Source organism: Polypterus senegalus, chromosome 5, assembly GCF_016835505.1.
Source record: "Polypterus senegalus isolate Bchr_013 chromosome 5, ASM1683550v1, whole genome shotgun sequence".
In the NCBI taxonomy this organism is placed as follows: domain Eukaryota; kingdom Metazoa; phylum Chordata; class Cladistia; order Polypteriformes; family Polypteridae; genus Polypterus; species Polypterus senegalus.
In genome coordinates, this window is record NC_053158.1 from 165,812,005 (window position 1) to 165,834,226 (window position 22,222).

Here is a 22,222-nt window from a genome sequence, read left to right on the forward strand (position 1 = left end):
GCTGTAAAATATATTACATTGCAGAAGAAATTAAATCCTGGTGCTTATGTGGTATCCATGTGGGAGTTGAGTGTATTAATTTGAAACTAGAAAGCTGTAGGCATCAGAGGTAACCTACAAAACTGGATCTCTAGTTGGCAAGCTGGCAGGAGACAAGATGTACTGCTAAGAGGTGAATACTCCACCTGCACAGAGGTCACCAGTGGATACCCTGTCCTTGGACACTACTTTTTCTTGTTAACATTAATGACATTGATTCTGGTGCAGTTAGTAAATTTGTGAAATTCACAGAAGACACCAAAATCGGAGGAATGGCAGACACTCAGGTGGCAGCAAAAACTTTTTAAAAAGACTGGGGTAACTGCCAGTTTGCAGCTTAATTTAGAAAAGTGCAAAGTGTTACATGTGGGCAACAGAACATCAATTATAAATACAAGATGGGAGACAACGCTGTCATACAGGAAGCAACCTCTGAAAAAGGTTTAGGGGTTTATGTTGACGCAACATTGTCATCAACTTAACTATGCACAAGAGCAATTAAAAGGCAAATAAAATGTTAGGTAATATTATAAAAACTGTTGAATTTAAGTCAAGGGATGTTATGCTCAAACTATATAGTCATCAAAGGTCAAGAAATACATAGCAGCACTGGAAGCTGTGCAGAGAAGAGCAACTAAGTGCATCCCAGGACTTAAGAACATGTCATACTCTGACAGATTCTGAGAATTAAACCTGCTAAGACGCAAGCCAGGAAGAATGTGAGTGGACCTAATCCAGGTTACCAGAATTCTCAGGGACACTGAGAAGTTAAGCAAAATGTAATCACTTGCCTGAAGAAGGGGCCTGAGTTACCTTGAAAGCTTGCACATTGTAATCTTTCTAGTTAGCCAATAAAAATTGTCATTTTGCTTAACTTCTCACTACATCCATAATGGCTAACACAATATAACACCGTAGTACCAAGGGCACCAGCAACATTCTTACAAGGAGACCACATACACTAAGCACCAGGACTTAATAATGCAGTGGTGAGGCCTCGTCTGGAATACTATGTGCAGTTCTGGTCTCTGGCCTACAAAAGGGCATAGCAGCAGAAGTCCAGAAAAGAGTGACCAGGCTGATTCCAGGTCTGAATTTTGAGTGAAGATTAAAAGAGCGGAGTCTCTCAAGTTTAAGAAAAAGGAGAGTAAAAGGAGACATGATTGAAATGTTTCAAATTACGCAGGGAATTAGTACAGTGGATCGACACTGCTATTTTAAAATGAGTTCAGCAAGAACACGGGGACACAGCTGGAAACATGTTAAGGGTAAATTTCACATAAACATTAAGATGTTTTTCTTTACACAGAGAACCATAGACACTTGGAATAAGCTAACAAGTAGTGTGGTAGACAGTAAAACTTTAGGGACTTTCAAAGCTAGACTCAATGTTTTCTAGAAGAATTAAGTGGACAGGACTGGCGAGGTTTGTTGGGATGAATGGCCTGTTCTCGCCTAGACTGGTATAATTTTCTAATATTCATTCTTTCAGCTTAAGGGTAATATACATATTCAAGGACATCTGCGGAAGTTAAGGTGAATCGCATTTAAAACCGCAGCCAAGAAGCACTTCATTATGCAAAGAGTTGAGGGACATTGGAACAAACAACTAAGACACATTGTTATAGCAGAAAACTTGACAACCTTTAAGAAGAATCTGGATGCACTATTGGAACAGCTAAGCCATTAACTAAACAAACAGGCTTGATGGACTGATTGGTCTCCACTTGTTTGTCAAATTCTTATGTTTCTTATGTATTGTGGTCCCTGGCCGGGCTCCAGCCCAGGAGGACGAGAGGAGGGCTTGTGCCTCCTCCAGATCGCGAGGGGGCGTCCGTCCTGGTTATGTTGGGGGCCTCGGGTACAGGGCTTAGAAGCCCAACCCTGTAGGGACCGAGGTCACCGCCAGGCGGCGCCGATGCCGGTTTATCCGTGTGGTCCCTGGCGGGATGGAGCCCGGCCGGGGCCAGGAAGACCAGAGGAGGGCTTGTGCCTCCTCCAGACCGCAAGGGGGCGATCGCCCTGGTTGTATTGGGGGCCACGGGTAGAGGGCTTGGAAGCCCAACCCTGTAGGGGCCCGTGGCCACCGCCAGGCGGCGCCCTGGAGCCTGAGGAACCCTGGAGCCCAGCACTTCCGTCACACCAGGAAGTGCTGGGGGGAAGACTTATTGTGACGCCCGGAGAGCTGCCGGGAGGACAGCCGGCACTTCCGCCACGCTGGGGCGTGGCCAAGGAGGGAATGCCAGAAACACCTGGTGCTCATCCGGGAGCAGTATATAAGGGGCCGCCTCCCTTCAGTCTAGAGCGGAAGTTGGGTGGAAGAGGATGGAGCTAGCGGGAGGACTAGAGGCGGTCAGAAGAGAGAGAGGCATTGTAAGGCCTGAGGAGAAAGAGAGGCATTGTAAGGCCTGGACTTGGGGAATCGGTGCAAGAGACACTGGGGAGTTGAGCGCGGGACTGCTTGTAAATAGTGTAAATAAACAAGTGTGTGGTGAATTTAAGATGTCTGTCTGCTTGTGTCCGGGTTCAAGTTCACAGTATTAAAGCACTCACACCCCCTTAAGATGATTTCTGCCCTTTGCCCTATATAATGTCCAGCACCTACCCACCCTAACCACAAAAAGTACACATGGAAATGGATGGAGCACATTGGGTTTACACCCAGCTCACTCTTCAGTTAAATGGCAGGAAAAAGTTCTGATATTCGCCTGGGCTTTGTATTTAATTTTTCTTCCAGATACGAGAAATGTTTTATTGTCTATAATTATAATATTTAGAAGGCACAATTTGCCATGTGATTTATTAAGTGCTGACAGGTACTGATTAGTCCAAATTAACATGAAATGTTCTTTGAGCCTAATAAGAATGAAGAAACCCTACTGTGCCCAACATCACTTGAGCTGAAGGGTGTTAGCCATGGTTAAATGGCTCTGGCAAATGTGGCAGAAAACTCACCTTAGGGTTCTGTCACGAGGGAAAAGTATTTGTTAAAAATGTATAATGCTGTGTCAACAGAAAGAGTATATCTGAATATGGATTAATGAAGAAAATTTCCAGTGACTAATGTTCTTGAGTATGAACTGTAAGAGGTGATTTCCTGTGATATCTGCTTATCCTGTCTCTCACACATCCATATGATTTGCTACTAATTATAATTTGTTTTAGTAAGACTGGCAAGTAAAATGTTTTCTTAATTTTACATACTCAGATCTACTGATGATTTGTTTACCATTGATCTTGATAATGACTTATCTAATTTATTTTTTCATTTATATTCTTGCTTGAATTACTATCAGTAATATTGTAATGTTTAAATTATTTTCTTAATAATCTTTCATCCCTTTGTGTATTGTACTCACCACGATTTTGCCATGTTATTTTGGCCATCTTCTGGATAGAAACACTTCTCCATTGCCATCATGTGTGGCCAGGAATCTAACAGCAACAACTTTCATTTGTATAGCACATTTAAATGATGTAGCTCAAAGTGCTTTACAGGATGAAGAAAGAAAAAAATATAAAAATAAAATTAGGCAATACTAATTAACATAGAATAAAATTAATATCTGATGGCCAGAGAGGTTAGAAAAAAAAAAACTTCAGATGGCATTCTACCTAACATAAATGTTCAGTCCTCATGGTTTTCAGACTCCACGTAGAAGAATTAGATGATAATTGCCTTTGATCAGGTGGTGGTGGCGCAGATCACCACCACAGAAAACGAAAAAAGAACAGCAGAGAAAGTAGGAGTTAGTATGGATTTCAGAGCCACAAAAAAAAGAATTAAATTCATATACAGAATATCAGGGTTACACTAAAATGAAGCTATGAAAAAGCCAAGTTAAAATAATAAGTTTTTAGCTGTTTTTTAAAGTGCTCCAGTATTCCAAATTTTAGGTGCATAACAGCAGTATCATTCTATCACTTTCAGCAAGTACATAAGGTGGTGGCATGGTTGTCTTGATGTCCAAGATGATGTATTTCAAACTAACAACAAATGTTCATGGTGTTGGGAGAAATGGTTTAAAAGAATTATTCAGGGAAGACTTTAATATGTTTATTTTGATTTCAAGTTTTGACTGATGTTTTGGACTAGATACTTTTGGTTTCATTCTGATTTCTGTGCAATATTGACTTCCTTTTTGTCTTCTCCACAAATTTTGCTTCTAACTTCTCCTGGTCCTTCTAAAAACATTTTTCTCTCTTTTCTCTCCTCTTCGTGTCAGAGCACCATCCCAGATTTGAGCCTTTCTTTCAATTAACAGGAGTGTCATCTCATTGTTGTGTATTATCTGCTCCACACCACCTCTACGTAATCACTTTTTTTAGAACATTAGAACAATCTAGACGAGAACAGGCCACTCAACCCAACAAAGCTTGCCAGTCCTATCCACCTCTTTCTACCAAAATAACCTCAAGTCCAGTTTTTGAAGTCCCCAAAGTCCTACTGCCTATCACACTACTTGGTAGCTTATTCCTTGTGTCTATCGTTCTCTGTGTGAAGAAAAACGTCCTAATGTTTGTGTGAAATTTACTCTTAACAAGTTTCCAGCTGTGCCCCTCTATTCTTTATGAACTCATTTTAAAATAACAGTCACAATCCACTGTACTAATTCCCTTCATAATTTTAACCACTTCAATCATGTTTGCTGTTAATCTTTTGCTTAAAACTGTATAGGCTCAGCTCTTTTAATCTTTCTTCTTTCTTTTAATAATTCATCCCCTGTAGCCCTGGAATCAGCCTAGTCGCTCTTCTCTGGACCTTTTCTAGCGCTGTTATGTCCTTTTTGTAGCCTGGACTACAAAAGTCCACTAGGACTAAAAAGGTGTACTTTCAAATTTCTGACCAGAACTGCCATAAATAGCCCCCCCAACACCTTTACTCACACCCTTCTGAATCTATGTCAGTATGTATAAATCAAGAAAATGAACACCAGTGCTACGTACTGACATGTGGCGTATCATTGTGAATGGCATAATACAAAATTTTTAATCTTTAAATGAGAATTTTATTTCATAAAATTTTTAAAGGTAGTATATAAATATGGTACTGGATGTATATGTAATTCTAAAGGTACACACTTAAATTTTTTGTATTATTATTTCATGGAAATGCCACCCTGACCAAAGCACTGCCTGAGGTATTTGCCTCGCTCTTGACCCTGGATGCGAGAATATTTTTTAATGCATTAAACATCCATCCATCCATTATCCAACCCGCTATATCCTAACTACAGGGTCACAGGGGTCTGCTGGAGCCAATCCCAGCCAACACAGGGCGCAAGGCAGGAAACAAACCCCGGGCAGGGCACCAGCCCACCACAGATGCATTAAACAGGCCACATTTAATTGCAAAAATGAACATGCTCATGCTACATTCCCAGGCCTAATTTAAAGACATTAAAAATAGTTAAAAAGTTCAAGTGTGATGTGCATTCCATATTATTTACATTTTCTATCTCTTATGTATCATATGCTTTTTATGATTTATTATTGAGTTTGATAATTTTGCATTAATATTTTTCATGTTTTTGGTCTTTCTGCTAGTTTGACTTATTTGTTATTTGTGTTCTGTCCATTCTGCATTCCCTGTGCTTTGTAGGTAGATCCCCCAGCAGGCGGAGCCACCATGATGTCACAGCTTCTGGCTCCTCCTTCTGGCTATTTACTCTAGTCAGAGGTGAGAGTCAGTAGTCAGTGTTGTAGCTGTTGGGGTCTTTCTGTAAGTTTTGTTTTTTTATCTCAATTTTTTGTTTTTTTTATTTTATTTTTTTCTCTGTTATTGGATTTCTCTTTTGACATCTGTATTGGGACTAGTTCCCCTAGGATTGCCTTTTAGGCAATTTCTTTTCTTTCTGTTTTTGCTCTTTTGAGTATTTTATTTGTATTTTTCTATTTGTTCTACTAAATCCTTTATTTATAAAGATTTTTTTTGTGTACAAGTGGAAGGATAATGGTCATCCTTCTCCTTATGGGGATTTTGCCCAGGTTTTTGAGACTTATAAGTTTGCTATGAAGCTAAAATCCCCTTTGGGCCTTGAAAGCCTGAAGCACCTGCAAAGCCACTGGAATTGAAATTAAGCCACATTAGGTTTAGGGTGAGGTGACGTTAATGCAGGGAAAGGAGTTCCTGACCTGTGAAGTCTTTCGTGGAACATTTGGAGGCCTCACATGTTTTTGTCATGTCTGGGACTCCCGATCACAACACGATCATTTTAGGTTGCCATTGATGGACAAAGGGTGTGCACGCAATGGTTTAAAAAGTCAGTATGGTGCACTTCCTGGTTATCAGAGATTATTCAAACCAAAACTCTCTTCATCGGTGTGTGATAATTCTTGAAAGTGTAGTAATATTTAACCCTCTATTACTTTTATTAATTTTTTGTTTAGAGTGCTTAGCTTTAGCAAGCATCTTCTAACATACTCCATCAGCTGTGACAGCCTTCATTTTCTCCCAGCTGTCTTTTATCATTTTAGATCTTCTTTGAATGTTCCGTGCTATGTGTGGTCCTTTTTCTAAATCTGTCAAATGGTATCCACTACATGGCAATTTTGGCATGTCTATGATACTGCAGGCATAAGATATGCCCATCCAGATGGATCTGTGCTGTGTAATTATATCCTATAACTTCTAAAGTTCATTACACCTCAGGATTTCACCATTCATCATCTGTTATTCATAACTAACACCAAGAATTTTTCTTGAGTAATCATTGATGAAATTTGTGTTGGTTTCCAGGCAATGTTTACCACAGTTTTCCATGTTTCAGTGCCGTAGGTTGATACCAATAGGACCACTATACAATATTGATATAGTTTTATTTTAGTTCTGATGTTCTTTGAGAACATCAGTAGACATTAGACTCCCCAGGTAGATGAAAATGAGCATTATCTTCATTTTATCTACTGTATGTTTATGCTTATCTCTATATTTTTGGCTATTACCTGTAGTCTGTCAGTGAGCTCTTGCAGCTATTTTGTTGTTTCTGCTGTAAGACAAAAAGCACAAAACAGATATAATGGGTTGGGACACCAATGGTGATGGCAGTATAATTTAAGGTTTTAGAAAAAGGCTTGGAATTATAATGACAGTCATTGTGAAGAAACCTCTTCTCAGGCACAAGCCTTTGTCGAAACTACCCATCATCTTGGAGGGGGCTTATTTAAGTCTGTTTGACAGGAAGAGGTGGGTTCATGTCGCCAGAACCAGAAGTGATGTCACAGATCTTCATGCCATAGCTCTTCTGGTCTGGAGGCAAATGGAAAGGAGAGGAATTAGGTGACAGCACCAAACCATGATTCGGAGTAGAATTATTGAGACACGGACACTGAAGTTGTCAACCCAAATGCATGTGTTTGACACTGCTAACAGGTCAATGGCTCCTACAAACACAAGATCTGTGAGGTGTCTAGTTGCTGTCCATTTAATAATACCTGCCTCAGCTTCTCTCATAGTAAATAACATTACCAGGAGAAATAGGAATGATGATCACACACAGCCCTGTTGAATTCCTGTAAATACATCAAACATGTCTGCTGTGCCACTGTCAGCTCTAATGCAAAATCTGGAATTGAAATATATCTTCTTAAAGATGTTTATGTATCACTAAGGTAAACTGCATAATTTTACAATATTGCACCGTGATTGCCTATGGATACTATCAAATGATGTTCTGAAGTCCACAATGTTCATTGGCCAATAATTTTTGGAATTCAAGGCTCTATTTAATAATAGTAGTGTTATTAGCAAAGATAGGGCTGACTCTATGATAGACAGACAGACAGAACTTTATTTGTCCTCAGGGGGAGATTTGTCTTTCTAAATAAATAAATAAAGGCATAAATAGATATCTAAATAAATATATGCACTGTACGCACACACCAGAATGACTGAAAATGAAGAAAAGTTTAAAAAGAAAGAAAAGAAAACTACTGACTTGGCAGTCACAATCGCAGTGAGGCATTATACAGGCATATTGCAATGGGTATAAAGGCCCAACATCTTGACACACTTCTGCTGAATAATTCATTGGCTGAAAGTACTCTGTGTTAGTGTGTCAGAGACAGGATGTGCAGCATTGTTCTCCTTCACTACTAATTCCAGGGGGTTGAGAGTGTGTCCTATAACTAAACCTGCCCATTTTATTAGCTTGTTGATTCGGTGGGCCTCTCTTCATGTGATGTTACTGACCCAGCACACCACAATGTATAAAATGACCATCACCGAGCTGTAGAAGATATCACTACCCACATTAAGGGAATGAAGTCTCCCAAGAACCTGCTCTGCCCTTTCTTATATAATTCCTCTGTGACCAGTCCAACCTGCCACTAAAGTGGACCCCAAGTACTTGTATGGCTTTGACCTTAGCCTGTTTTCACATCTATTGTCTGGTTGTTAAGAATTATAATTTTTAACTGCCTCCTTACAGTGGCAAATCATTTTCATTTTGTAATTCCTTCTTATACTAAGTTCTTTTTCTCTTTGTTTCATTTTTTGTTTATTTTTCTTCTTTAGCGTTATTTAAAATGATAAGTTTCTATTTTGATTCCTTATTTAGACTTTGTCAAGTAAAATAATTTAATTAATTTTAAGCACTTTGAACATAAGGTGTTTTTTTTCTTCTTCTAAAGGTTTTGGGCATCCCGTTGTGCAGTTACGTGGGCTAATGTGCCCTGCAACATTAAATACTAAAAAGTACCAATAATTCTGGAGGGAAAGTCTAAAATCTTTGAAAGTGGTCTAATAGCTGAGATGTGTACTTGCTTTGAGTTAAAACAGTCTGGCTTGAACCCTGCATTAATTACAAACCTAAAGAAATGAGATGAATCTTTATATGTATTCTGAAGCCTCTAGACTGCTTCTCTCAAACTCATGGGTAACAAATAGGTTACAAAAGCTCCGTGATTTGGGCTTGTCCTATAAGCTTGTAATACACCTGATATGTCGCCACCCTGTGGACAGCTCTGCAAAGCTCACATTCATTCATCTGCTGCCAGCTGTTGTTATGATGCAATACTCTGTTAATATCAGGTTTCTTTTTCCCTCGCTCTTTATTTATTCATTTGCCAACATGCTTTGGCACAGCACTGGAATGTTAAAAATGAAGAACAGCACAAACTTCCGACCCATGCAGCACTTTGCACTTATATGAGCATCCCCTACGCCAGGTGCTGACACCCTAGATTCTTCCAGGCTGTAAGCACAGACCGACAGCATCAATTGATATTGTGTGCTGGGAGATTTACACTATTTAAAACTGAAATTATGACCAAATACAAAGGTGGGGAAAAGACAAAAGCTCTGAACTTTACCTATACAGCCAATCAGAGACTAGAAGAGACTCAGTCTGATCTGATATAATGTAATCTGTAGAAATGATCTGATATAATCTAATGTATAGAAAATAATCAGATCACTGTGACATGAGGAATATGTATCAGGCCTGGAAAAAACACGTTGATATCTGGCCCTTTGTAAGAAAAAGGAGAGTTCATTCAGTGTAACTGCTCACTAAAAGGTTAAAGTCTGTTCCTGTTATAATAGAGTTTAATTGTACTTTCCATTTTATACCAGATCACTAGACTCTGCCATTAGCATCGTTTATTTAATACATTTAGTAAGCTATTTTAGGCAAATTGTGAAGCTTGCCTTCCCCAATTTTGATATTTCCAACAGATTGCTGACTTAGTGAAAAATTATACTTTATGCAGTGCTCTTAAAAGAAACATGCCCAACAGAGCTGACATTTTAATTTGCTACATCGCTGTTTTATTGACACTTATTATATCTTCTGGCTTTTACTTCTGTGATGCTCTAGGCATTTCAGCATTGCTCAGCATGCAAGTTACTCGGCTAAAGTAATGTCTGATTGACTGAGAGATTGATCGTAATATTCACTTTGCATGCTCAGAAAGCCTGTTGTGCACATTTGTGACAATTTATTTGTAGGACCTTAACCTGCTTACTGCACTTGCATCGGGGATTCATTCCTTCTTACTTCATCACAGTTCTAATGTCTGTTGTCTTTCATGATAAGCCGATACTATATGGTGATACTGTTGCCAACAAAAAGTAAATTTATGTTAATATTATGCTGTTAATGGTGGCCATGTGTACATGAATCTGGTTACAATAAATATACACCACACATCACTCACACATACGGTACCTTGTGCATAAAACGGAAATACAGGGACATGTTTTAAACACTGGTGACCAGAAAGGGATGCTCCTGACTTGACCCCAAAACAAGTTTAATGCCATCAAAGCAGAAACGTGTATAAAGCTCCTTAAACTTCCATTACTTCTCCAGAAGGTTATGGTGATCCTCCCTCTGCTGAGGTTTGGGCCATATGATTACTTATTTTTTTGAACATTTGAAGCCAAAGCTCATTTGGCCAGATGGAGGCAGAAACCTGACAGTAAACCAGGAACTTGTGCTGCCCTAGAGTGTTTTTATCTGGGCAGGAGGATTAGCATTTGGGCCTGCTTGATGATTATATTCTAGAGGCCATTTTGTGAGGCTACAATATGAAAGAATGAAAATGTATTGTTTCTATCTGCCTTAATAAAAAGTGTCTGTGTGATTGTCAGATTGCAGTGTCTCTGTCATTCCAACTGATGGTGCATCACAGACATTTGTAATAATAAAATGAATTGCACATCACAAACAAAAACACTGCTTTATGAGCCCCATACTAAATGACATGTGCCACAGACCGATGTATTGCATTTATCATTTCAACCATCGTCAACATTATCTGTGCACACTTTGGTGGTCATTTAGTTGGAAGCATCTTGGTTAAGAAACACAGCATAGCAAAGCTTAATGACCAAATGCTTCAACAAATAACCTTGATTTGAAATAGTAAATGGAGTCTGATGAGGGGGCTCCATTGATCTCAATACCATAATTCAGTGAGCCCCACAGTTGATGCTAATAAGCATGTGCCACGGTCCATTTGCATCTGCACATTTTACAGAAGTGCTGTCTTCAAACCAGTAACAGTTTGCATACTATTTGTGAATAAAAACAGTTTGCTGGTGGACCTAATTTATCCTAAAATGTCTTCTCGATGGCTCCTGTCTGTTACCATGGCTTAAATACAGAATAGAAATATCGGGGGGGGGGGCTCAGTGTCTAAATGATACATTGCCCGTAGGCCTTTGCAATTGACAAATTCAGTTTACCATTTATTTTAAAGTTTAAATGTTTGTCTACAAAACGCTGAAGAGAATTTGTGGTTAAAGGAAGTAAAACAATCAGGTTAAAGTCGGGTTCGATGGATTATGTGCACTGCATTTGGTTTGTTTTCTTACATTTGTCCTGAATGAAACGTTTCTCTGGGCTCCAGACTTACATTTTTGCCGTTCTCCCGTTTGAACCTTTTGCCAGTCCTTTGTCAAGGTTCTCGCACATTCCTTTTGTTATTTATTTTCATTAGCACAATGCCTTTATCTGTGTTTTCTCCTGTAATACAATGTGGTCGGTTTTCACATTTGTGACAAGTGATAAAGTACATAGATGTACAGAAAACAGAACATTCTGAAGACTCTGACATGGACTTATTAAAATCTTTGTGGACTCTTGGCTATTATACTCATTATGTTAAGCCAACTTCCACTTCTAAGTATCCCATGTTTTTATCTAAAGAACTCGGTTGCTTATTTTGAGGTTAAGCAGGTTTACTCTGGCAATTAACTATCCATGTATTCATTATCAAAACTCCAACCAATTAATTCAGTTTAGAGCAACAGGGAGACATCCCTATCCACAAGCAACACAAATGAATTGAAATGTGAATTACACATTTACATTCACACTCACAAAGGGGGAATCTTACTAATTAATATTGGTAGTAATACTTGGAATTTGGAAGGAGAAAATACATACAGTCTTGGGATGAACATACAGACTCCAGACAGGCCATGGTCTGACCCAGGACTCTAGAGATGTGATGCAGCATCAGTGCTAATTGTCCCTTCATGACTCCCAAAGGTGTAAGTGGTGTTGTTCATTACAGTGATATGTGCTTATTGTGAACATCTCTGAGATAGGTAGTAGAATTTAATTGTCCTTGTGTTGGGATTTTGGATTAAAACCCCCTTAGTTACTCCGAACACTTCAAAAAACATAAAATCTGAGGATAACTCAATAATCATTTGCACTTTTATGATAATTCTATGTGGGTTGGCTGTACAGCTTCCCTCACACACATGTACAGCAGAACCATGGTGTGTCTGTTGCCACAGTGGTAAAGGTTTGACCTTGATCAGTTCATTTTGTTTGTTGTTTTCTTGGAATAAACATGGAAGTACTTCTGTCTGTTTACACCAAGAAGAGCAGTCAGCAGTGATCTGCTTTTTATGGGTTGAAGGTGTAGCAGAGGCCGGAATCCATGTCAGTTCATCAGAATCATGGTACAGAATTGCTAATGTTGTCGTCAGTGGTGGATGTGGATGTGGTTGAGCATCCCACTCCTCCTTCAGGCATAACATCTGTCCGACCATTTTTGAACTTCTCAATCCATTCATAAAGTCTCAGCCCTGATAAACCACTTTCTTCATATTACGCAAAACTTTACCACTGTGACCACAGACCCAATGTGCAGAAAAGCTGCCCATATAACCCAAACAAAATTATCACAAAAGTGTGAGAAATCATTGACTTACCTTTCTATAATGAGTGAAGCATTTTAAATGGTGATTCCCGTTAAAAGCTACATGAAGAAAACATGATTGTAATGAGCATGAAACCTAAAACATAAAGGAAGAATTGCAAAAAGAATAGTCTTTAAACAGATCCAGGTTCAAAACCAAAAGTAGTAAAGATCTGGTGTCATTTTGAAAACACCCGTGAAATATTTTAAGCATAAAATAAAGCCAACTTAAACAAACTTTCTTTAATGGAATCATTAAATAACTTAGTAAAATTTGTTTAGAAAATATCCATCAAGCTTCCCACATTTCTGTTCAATGGCAACACACACAACAACACTGGAAGTTACATCGCAGCTACAGTATGCACACTATATGGCCGAGCTTGAGAAATCACTAGTGAAAAAGTCCCAGGCCAAGATGGTAATGCAATGAGGTTACCATAATAACATTACAATAATGTAAAAGACAAATCCAAAAATAATAATAGGCAAAATGAACAAAAAATGCTAGAATATGACTAAAAATAATGATGTTTGTAACACCAATTTAGTCTAAACCAGGCAAATGAATTTGTTGGTGAAATTAAGTTTCAGAAATCCTAACATTTGGGAAGCTCATGTCGTTGAATTGGCTCTTACAATAAACGTCTGGGAAGGTGGAGGTAGCAGTGAGTTTGTGGAGCAGCATCCCTGATGAAGAAGAGACGAGCCGGATGGAAACAGCCAGCTAGGTACCAGTAAGGGTGTGCAGCCCTCCAGGTAGGCAAGATTGAGTAACACACAAGTGAATGAGGCCCGCTTAGAGGAAATGAGGCATACCATACCCAAGGAGTACAATGCAGGTATTTTTGTTTCCCGTAGCTATCACTGGTGATTGGCGATGTTAGACCACTCAACACTCAAACTGCAGTTTGATGGTTAAAAGCAGTGATAGCACCCGTCACAGGTCTGGCATCTTTAAGTGTCACCTCTTCTCAATTGATATGTAACACTTTTTCATCCATTCTTTTCATCACCATTTCAGGAACAACACACAAGACTGTCTTGTCAGCACCAGTGGGCAGTTGAAACATTTTTTAACGTTGTCAACAGCAGAACAAGAACCACTTTTTAAACTGAAGAATAATACTGGCTACCCTGGGACCTTTCGTTCTTAGAGCAATTTTTTGGTGAGAGCTCATTTCAGTTAAATTGAACTTAAACCAAATGATGGTTGTCTTGACTTATACACTCACATTTAGAGCCATCCTACAGCATTTCTCATTGTCTGTATATTGAACTATAGGGATGGTGTAGATTAATTCTTGAACTTTAAAGTGTGATTTCACATTAATTACTTTACAAGTTTCTTGTATGCCAAGACGTTTTAGGTGGAAGAAGAAGAAGAAGAACAAGGTGAACACAAGAGAGGCATAACGGAAGCTATTTAGAGTCAAAGAAAATAGCTTCCTTTTGGTGGAAGCCATATCATAGCGTTCCTGCTGTCTATTAAACCGAATCACAGTTGTTCCGCTAAGCTTTAAAGTTATCCTGTGACATAATAAAGCAGGAAGAGCACAAAAATGCATAAAAAAATCAAGTGTTTGAAGGAAAAGAGACCCTTTGTTAATAAAAAATTAGCTAGGATTGAAAAAGGTATTTAATCTTTCAAATACATGAAGTAAGCAGTTTTTTTTTTAAGTTATTAAATAATGTAAATTGTGTGTAATTGTGAATACACTACCGGCCTTATTATATCTGACACTGATTTATTTTTTTAAAGTAAATGACTACCCTGAGCGACAGCCTTGACAGATCCACTACTTCTCTCCACACCACCACGTGTCAACAGGGAACAACAGGGGGAGTCAAGACTTCTTCATGCCAAGGAAGAAGAAGGAAGATGCCCGAGAAAGAAATGCTCCTGGTGCACGAGAATGTGGAGGAGATTCTGGCAGACAGTAAGTAAGACAGCAAAGCCACACATGGTGTCTTATTATGGCATCAGATCACCTGTGGCATGCACCTAACACAAAAGATACCAATATAACCTCTTTGGTTTTTTAGTTAATGGGGGAGAAAAATAAATAATGTAAAGGCCAGTCATGTCACTATTATCTGTATCTTTATACCTGTCTAAGATGTACACCAATGTTCCCTCTAAGGAGTAGTATATAGTGAGCAAAAAACATTGTTTATGGGAGACATTTTGTTTAAGCCAAAAATTTATGAGCACCAATTTTCGCGATAAGTACGAGCGACGGCGTCGGAATGAGCGATCGTGCGGGAAGTATGAGCGACGCTCTGAATTCGTGTGAGCGATTGCTCACGCGCTCAGCTTAGAGGGAACATTGGTGTACACCACATATTTGACCCTAGGGCCCTCAGATGGCAGGCTGTTCACTGACTGGGATTGTCTTTTATTTTCATTCCTTTACTTGAACTCAGTTTAATACCAATTAAGAATGTTGCAAAGCATTCTTTGTGCCCTTAAGGGGCCATAAGCTAGACAAGGGGTGACCATCATAGCCTCTCTGCAATGCTAGTAATCAATAATCAGACAGAGACTTTGAGTTTAAACTTTTACTTAAAAAATATATTTATTTTCATAGTAATCAGTACCAGCAAACCTGGGTGGGTTCAAGGAGTGTTCATGCAGTCTTCTTTCAGTCCCAGATGACATTTCACAGATGGTCCAATTCTTTTGTTACATGTTATATATCTTTAATCCAAAGATGAAAAGAAAAAATTCTTGCTGGAGACAGAGCTCCTTGGAAAGTGTCCAGCAGCTATGCAACTAGAAGCTCGACTTAAATGCCTATGGTTTCTCTCAAAGTCATAGAAAGGAAACAAAACACCAACTGAACTAAAACTAATCTAAAAACTGAACTCTTTTAGGAAAAACGTCTAGTAAAAGGCAGCCATTGTTTTCCAATTAACAAAACAGCTAACACTTTTAACACAAAACACAGGCAAGTTATCGCTACAAGCTTAAGGTCAGTTGAAAGGAATAAAAATCTGCACTAAGATTATTCCAAGGTCCCACTTTGCTTTACAGCTTTCCTAAAATACACTTCACTCCTGTCCATTCTTTCAGGCCTCGTATCCCTCATGCATGTGGTAATAGTGGGGCCCTGTTTATATCATTCACGAAGCCACAATTGACTGTTCTAACTAGAGTAAAGCTACAACCATTTTCTCCTTGAAATTTTGCATTTCAGTTTCAAAAATTGTGCAGTAAAATAATGAATGAAATTTAGACTGTTTATAGGGCTTTTATGCCTTTAGCCAGTACCACATAAATAAATGTAATCATATTTATCAATTCTGCACTCAAGTTTGAAGTAAACCTCATCATACACAAGACAAGATGCCATGTTTAGCCATTCCGTGTTGAACGATTCAGTGCCAGTGAACGACAATAGCTTCCATTGCTTTACACCCAGAAACCTATTCATCATTTCCAGCCTCTCTTAAAATTAAAAATACTGTAATGTCAAGAAATGTCAAGGAAATATCTTTACCTAGTGAAACTTTTTCCACATCAGCAAATCTGAAAAAGACCTCCATATCTTTCCTAAGGGCAATGACTCCCCCCAAATGTAGACAATGATAATGCAGAGCACATTATAAAACCCACCTACACAAAATGTTTTGGAGTCATGATGGAATTGTGATTGGCAGCCCAAAGAAGCACAATGGCATCTTCCTCTTTTCAAAAGAAGCTAAAATAAGATGAAGTGCAGTGTCAAAATCTGAAAGAGGTGGTCGTGGCATTGATGGATGATCACACAGTATCAGTCTGCCACAGATACTGCATGTGAAAAGTAATCCTTGAACTATGTGAGAAATATGTCAGAATTCAGGTATTGGAATTCAAAATGCAAGTGAGAAAAACAAATGCATACATGAGACCACAAGCAGGGAAGGTTACTGATTTAAAACGTCTCTTCTCAGTTGGGGTTGAAGCAGAATCTTTCATTTTTGCCTTGTATCTTAATGCAGTGTTATTTAATTGTATGGCTTTATCTTTTCGTGAGCCAATAATTAAATATTGTGGATAGTGATGCTACTTTTTATAGCTAGGTCCATAAATATTTGGAGAGTGACACAATTTTTAAAATTTTGGCTCTGTATGCCACCACAATTGATTTGAAACAATGCTGTCAAGATGTGATTGAAGTTCAGACTTTCAGCTTTAATTCCAGAGGTTTAACAAAAATATTGTATGAGCTGTTTATAAAAGACACATACCGTATATTTATACGTGGTCTTCTTATTTTCAGGGGCTCAAAAGTATTTGGACAACTAACATAATCATAAATATTATAATCATTTTCAATATTTGGTTGAAAGTCCTTTACAGACAAAGACAGCCTGAAGTCTGGAGCTCGTGGCTATCTCCAAGTGCTGGGTTTCCACCCTAGTGATTCTTTGTCAGTCCTTTACTGAAGGTGTCTTCAGTTGCTGCTTGTTTGTTGGACTTTCTGTCACAAGTTTTGTCTTCAGCAAGTGAAATGCATGTCCAATTGGGATGAGGTCAGTTGATTGACTTGGCCTTTGAAAAGCACTTGGTTTGCTTTCGTGTAATGTTTTTATCTCTACTATGAAGTGTCATCCTATCAATTTTGAAGCATTTGGCTGAATCGGAGCAGATAGTATAGCCCTATACACTTCAGAATCATCCTGCTCCTTCTGCCAGCAGTCATTTCATTAATAAAAACTAGAGACTGACTTCCATTTACAGCCATGCCTGATCATGCCATAATACTGCCTCCACCATATTTCACAGATGATGTGGTATTCATCAGCTCATGAGCCATTCCTTCTTTTCTCCATACTCTACTCCTTCCAATATTCTGGTATATACTAATTTTAGTTTCCTTTGTCCAAAGAACATTGCTCCAGAGCTGGACAGGCTTTTAAAAATATTTTCTGGCAAAGTCTAATCTGTCCTTCCTATGCTTGAGGTTTACCAGTGGTTTGCACTTTGTGGTAAACCCTCTGTCTTTACTTTCATGAAGTCTTCTTCTCTTGATTCTCTAGACTTTGACAACGATAGGTCTACCTCCTGGAGAGTGTTCTTGGTTTGGCTAAATGTGGTGAAGGGGTTCTTCTTCACACAGGACAGAATTCTGCATTCATTCAGCACAGTTGTCTTTCCAGACCTAAGTTGCTGAGTTTACCAGTGTGTTCCTTCTTTTTAAGAATGTACCAAATGTTTGATTTGACCACTCCTTGTGCTTCTGCTATATATCCCTGAAGGGTTTGCTTTGTTTTCTTAGCCTAATGATGGACTCTTTTTATTTGCAGGCACAGCTCTTTGGACCTCATATTGAGAGTTCACATTGACAGCTTCCAAGTGCAAATTCCACCCATGGAATCAATTCCAAACCTTTTATCTGCTTAATAGTTAATGAAATAATGAGGGAACTGCTCCCACCAGACTATAGAATGGCTTGTCAGTCAAATGTCCATATACTTTTGAGCCTCTGGAAATAGGGGGCTATGCAGAAAAATGTAATGTTATTTCTAAACGACACATACTTTTTTTTGGTAAATCCCTTAAATTAAAATTGAAAATCTACACTTCAATCACATAATTATTGCTTTATTTCAAATCCATAGTGGTGGTGTACAGAGGCAAAATTATGAATAATGTCACTGCCCAAATATTTATGGACCCGAATGTATGTAATGCATACATGTTAGTGTTTTTATTTACAGTATCTTCTGTGTTTTTTTTTCTCTGCAGATTGTCATGTGTGCTCAAACCAGACTAAACTGATAGCATTTTATTAGTTTATGGAAGTAAATCCATGCAAACATGAGAGAATACACAACAGCAGTCAAAGTCCATAAGTATTCATTTTTTTCTTTTGATCTCCAGTCAAGTGTTTCTACCTGCAAAGCACCACTAGCACATCCACATTCTTCACCAGTAACCAGTATTCCAAGTCAGAAGCTGTTTAATTTCTTGACAGGTACAACTGCATTACTATTATGGCCAATGTTAAATAACAGTTACAACTATCTATCCATCCATTATCCAGTCTGCTATATCCTAACTACAGGGCCACAGGGGTCTACTGGAGCCAATCTCAGCCAACAAAGGGCGCAAGGCAGGGACAAATCCCGGCAGGGCGTCAGCAAGCACACACTAGGGACAATTTAGAATCGCCAATGCACCTAACCTGGATGTCTTTGGACTGTGGGAGGAAACCAGAGCACCCAGAGAAAACCCACGCAGACATGGGGAGAACATGCAGACTCTACGCAGGGAGGACCCAGGAAGCGAACCCGAGTCTCCTAACCGCAAGGCAGCAGCGCTACCACTGCACCACCATGCCACCCCAGTTACAATTACACCCTGCCCAAATGATTTCATATCTTTATTCAACTAACTCTAGAAATGTCTCTTTAGTATCATCTGATGATTGGTTTAAGGTTAGCGACGAAATTATTTTCTTAACTGTAGCAACTGAAAGTGTGAATTACAAATGACATAAAGCTGTTAACTAAACATTTATGACTCTTTATCCCACTCATGTTAGCATTGCCAGCCTATGATGAACTGTAGAACAGTCTAGAATTAATTCTATAGATACATACTTAACTGAGATTAGAAGGACACATCACTCATGACCTTTGAATTTTCTATTTACTGTATTCTAGAGATAAAAACAGAAAATCAGCAAATTTCTAAGCCAACACATTTCTAAAGTTTTACAAATTTCTCATTAGAAAAAGCTGCCGGGAACATGATGAGTGCAGTGGTTAGTGGTATTGTCCCTGAGTTCCAGCAGACTGGGTTCAATCCTGGCCCAGGCACGATTCTGCTTGGATTTTTCTTTGCGTACTGATTTTTTTCCTCTAAATAAAGAAGGTGATCTTGATTCTTCTTCTTCTTTTAGCTACTCCCGTTAGGGGTTGCCACAGCAGATAATCTTGTTTCATATCTTCCTGTCCTCTACATCTTGTTCTGTTAACACCCATCACCTGCATGTCCTCTCTCACCACATCCATAAACTTTCTCTTAGGCCTTCCTCTTTTCCTCTTACTGGGCAGCTCTATCCTTAGAATCCTTTTCCCAATTTAACCAGCATCTCTCCTCTGCACATGTCCAAACCAACACAATCTCGCTTCTCTGACTTTGTCTCCCAACTGTCCAACTTGAGCTGACCCTCTAATGTACTCATTTCTAATCCTGTGTATGCTCATCACACCCAATGCAAATCTTAGCATCTTTAACTCTGACACCTCCAGCTCTGTCTCCTGCTTTCTAGTCAGTGCCACTGTCTCCAACCCATATAACATAGTTGGTCTCACTACCGTCCTGTAGATCTTCTCTTTCACTTTTGCTGATACCCATCCATCCATCCATCCTCTTCCGCTTATCCAAGGTCGGTTCGCGGGGGCAGCAGCTTAAGCAGAGAGGCCCAGACTTCCCTCTCCCCGGCCACTTCTTCCAGCTCTTGCGGGGGAATCCCAAGGCGTTCCCAGGCCAGCCGGGAGACATAGTCCCTCCAGCGTGTCCTGGGTCTTCCCCGGGGCCTCCTCCCGGTTGGACGTGCCCGGAACACCTCACCAGGGAGGCGTCCAGGAGGCATCCTGATCAGATGCCCGAGCCACCTCATCTGACTCCTCTCGATGCGACCCATCTTTCACAAATTACTCCTGACGTTCTTCTCCATCCATTCCACCCTGCCTGCACTCTCTTTTTCACCTCTCTTCCACAATCCCAATTACTCTGTACTGTTGATCCCAAGTAGTTAAACTCATCCACCTTTGCCAGCTCTACTCCCTGCATCCTCACCATTCCACTGACCTCCCTCTCATGTATTCTGTTTCTTATTCCTACTGACCTTCATTCCTCTCTTCTCTAGAGGATATCACCACCTCTCAAGGGTCTCCTCAACCTGATCCCTACTTTCGCTACAGATCACAATTTCATCAGCAAACATCATAGTCCAAGGGGACTCCTGTCTAATCTTGTCCATCAACTTGCCATCACTATTGCAAATAAGAAAGGGCTCAGAGCTGATCTCTGATGTAATTCCACCTCCATCTTGAATGCATCTGTCACTCCTACCACAGACCTCACCTTGGTCACACTTCCCTCATACATATCCTGTACAACTCTTACATACTTCACTGCCACTCCCAACTTCCTCATACAATACCACAGCTCCTCACGAGGCACCCTGTCATATGCTTACTCCAGATCCACAAAGACACAATGCAACTCCTTCTGGCCTTCTCTATACTTCTCTATCAACACCCTCAGAGCAAACATCACATCTGTGGTGCTCTTTCTTGGCATGTAACCATACTGCTGCTCAGTAATCATCACCTCACTTCTTAACCTAGTTTCCACTACTCTTTCCCATAACTTCATGCTGTGGCTCATCAATTTTATCCCCCTGTAGTTACTACAGCTCTGCACATCCCCCTTATTCTTAAAAATTGGTACCAGTACACTTCTTCTCCACTCCTCAGGTATCTTTTCACTTTCCAAAATTCCATTAAACAATCTGCTTAAAAACTCCGCTGTCACTCCACTGTCTCTCCTAAACACCTCCATGCTTGTTGGAGTAGGTCTGAAAATGGGGAACTGGCAAAAACAATTGTGAAAGTCCTAAAATAAATTGAAAGCCCCACAAGGAGAAGGATAACCACTTACCCATGGCTTGTGCACAAAAAGGGCAATAAAGTATCTGTATACAACAAAGATTTAATAACATAATGTGGTTTACTCTCAAATAAATTCTGTAAAGTCCCAAAATGCACTCAAAATGCCCCACAAGGGAGAGGATCACTGTTAATTCCTGGCTTGTGTAGAGCAAAATCACAAGGAAGCTTTATAAAGAAGGACTTATTCAGTGATTTTTGACTTGAATAATAGAACAACTGACAAAAATCATTTTGGAAAATCAGATAGGAAGTAAAACTTTCAATGACCTTTTAAACTCATCACATCATTGACAAAAGTTACGACCTCCGACGACATGCCCCTAATAACCATAGAAGCATCCTAACAATGGGTGCACAAATTACAATGACAATGAAACAACAAAAATGGTGGAGAAAATGGCTCCAGTAAATTATAAAATTGAAACCAACCTGCAAATCCAAACACTAAATGTTAAATGGTATTCTAGGGTATTAAAAAAAATCAAAAACCTCCGCTCCTTTCTGAGATGTTAATTGAAAGGTCTATTTTCCACCACACCCTAGAATCATTGAAGGAAAGATTTTTTGAAATGTTTTTATATAATGTTGAGATGCTGACAGACCAGTATTGCCTTTGGAATAAAAATAGATGGGAAGTCTGTAAAATGGGGAGGGGGCTTTAAGCAAAATTTATAATCTGAAAATAGTGGAAAAATTGTACTGCTGGAAAATTAAATTTGAAGCGCAATTGTGATACTTTTTTAATACCTCCATGCTCTGTCATTATGTTTTCTCACAAGTAGTTTGTCCAAGATTACAGAGGATAACAAAACTTTTTTGAAGTCCTCATTAATCCTTCTCTGACAGACTC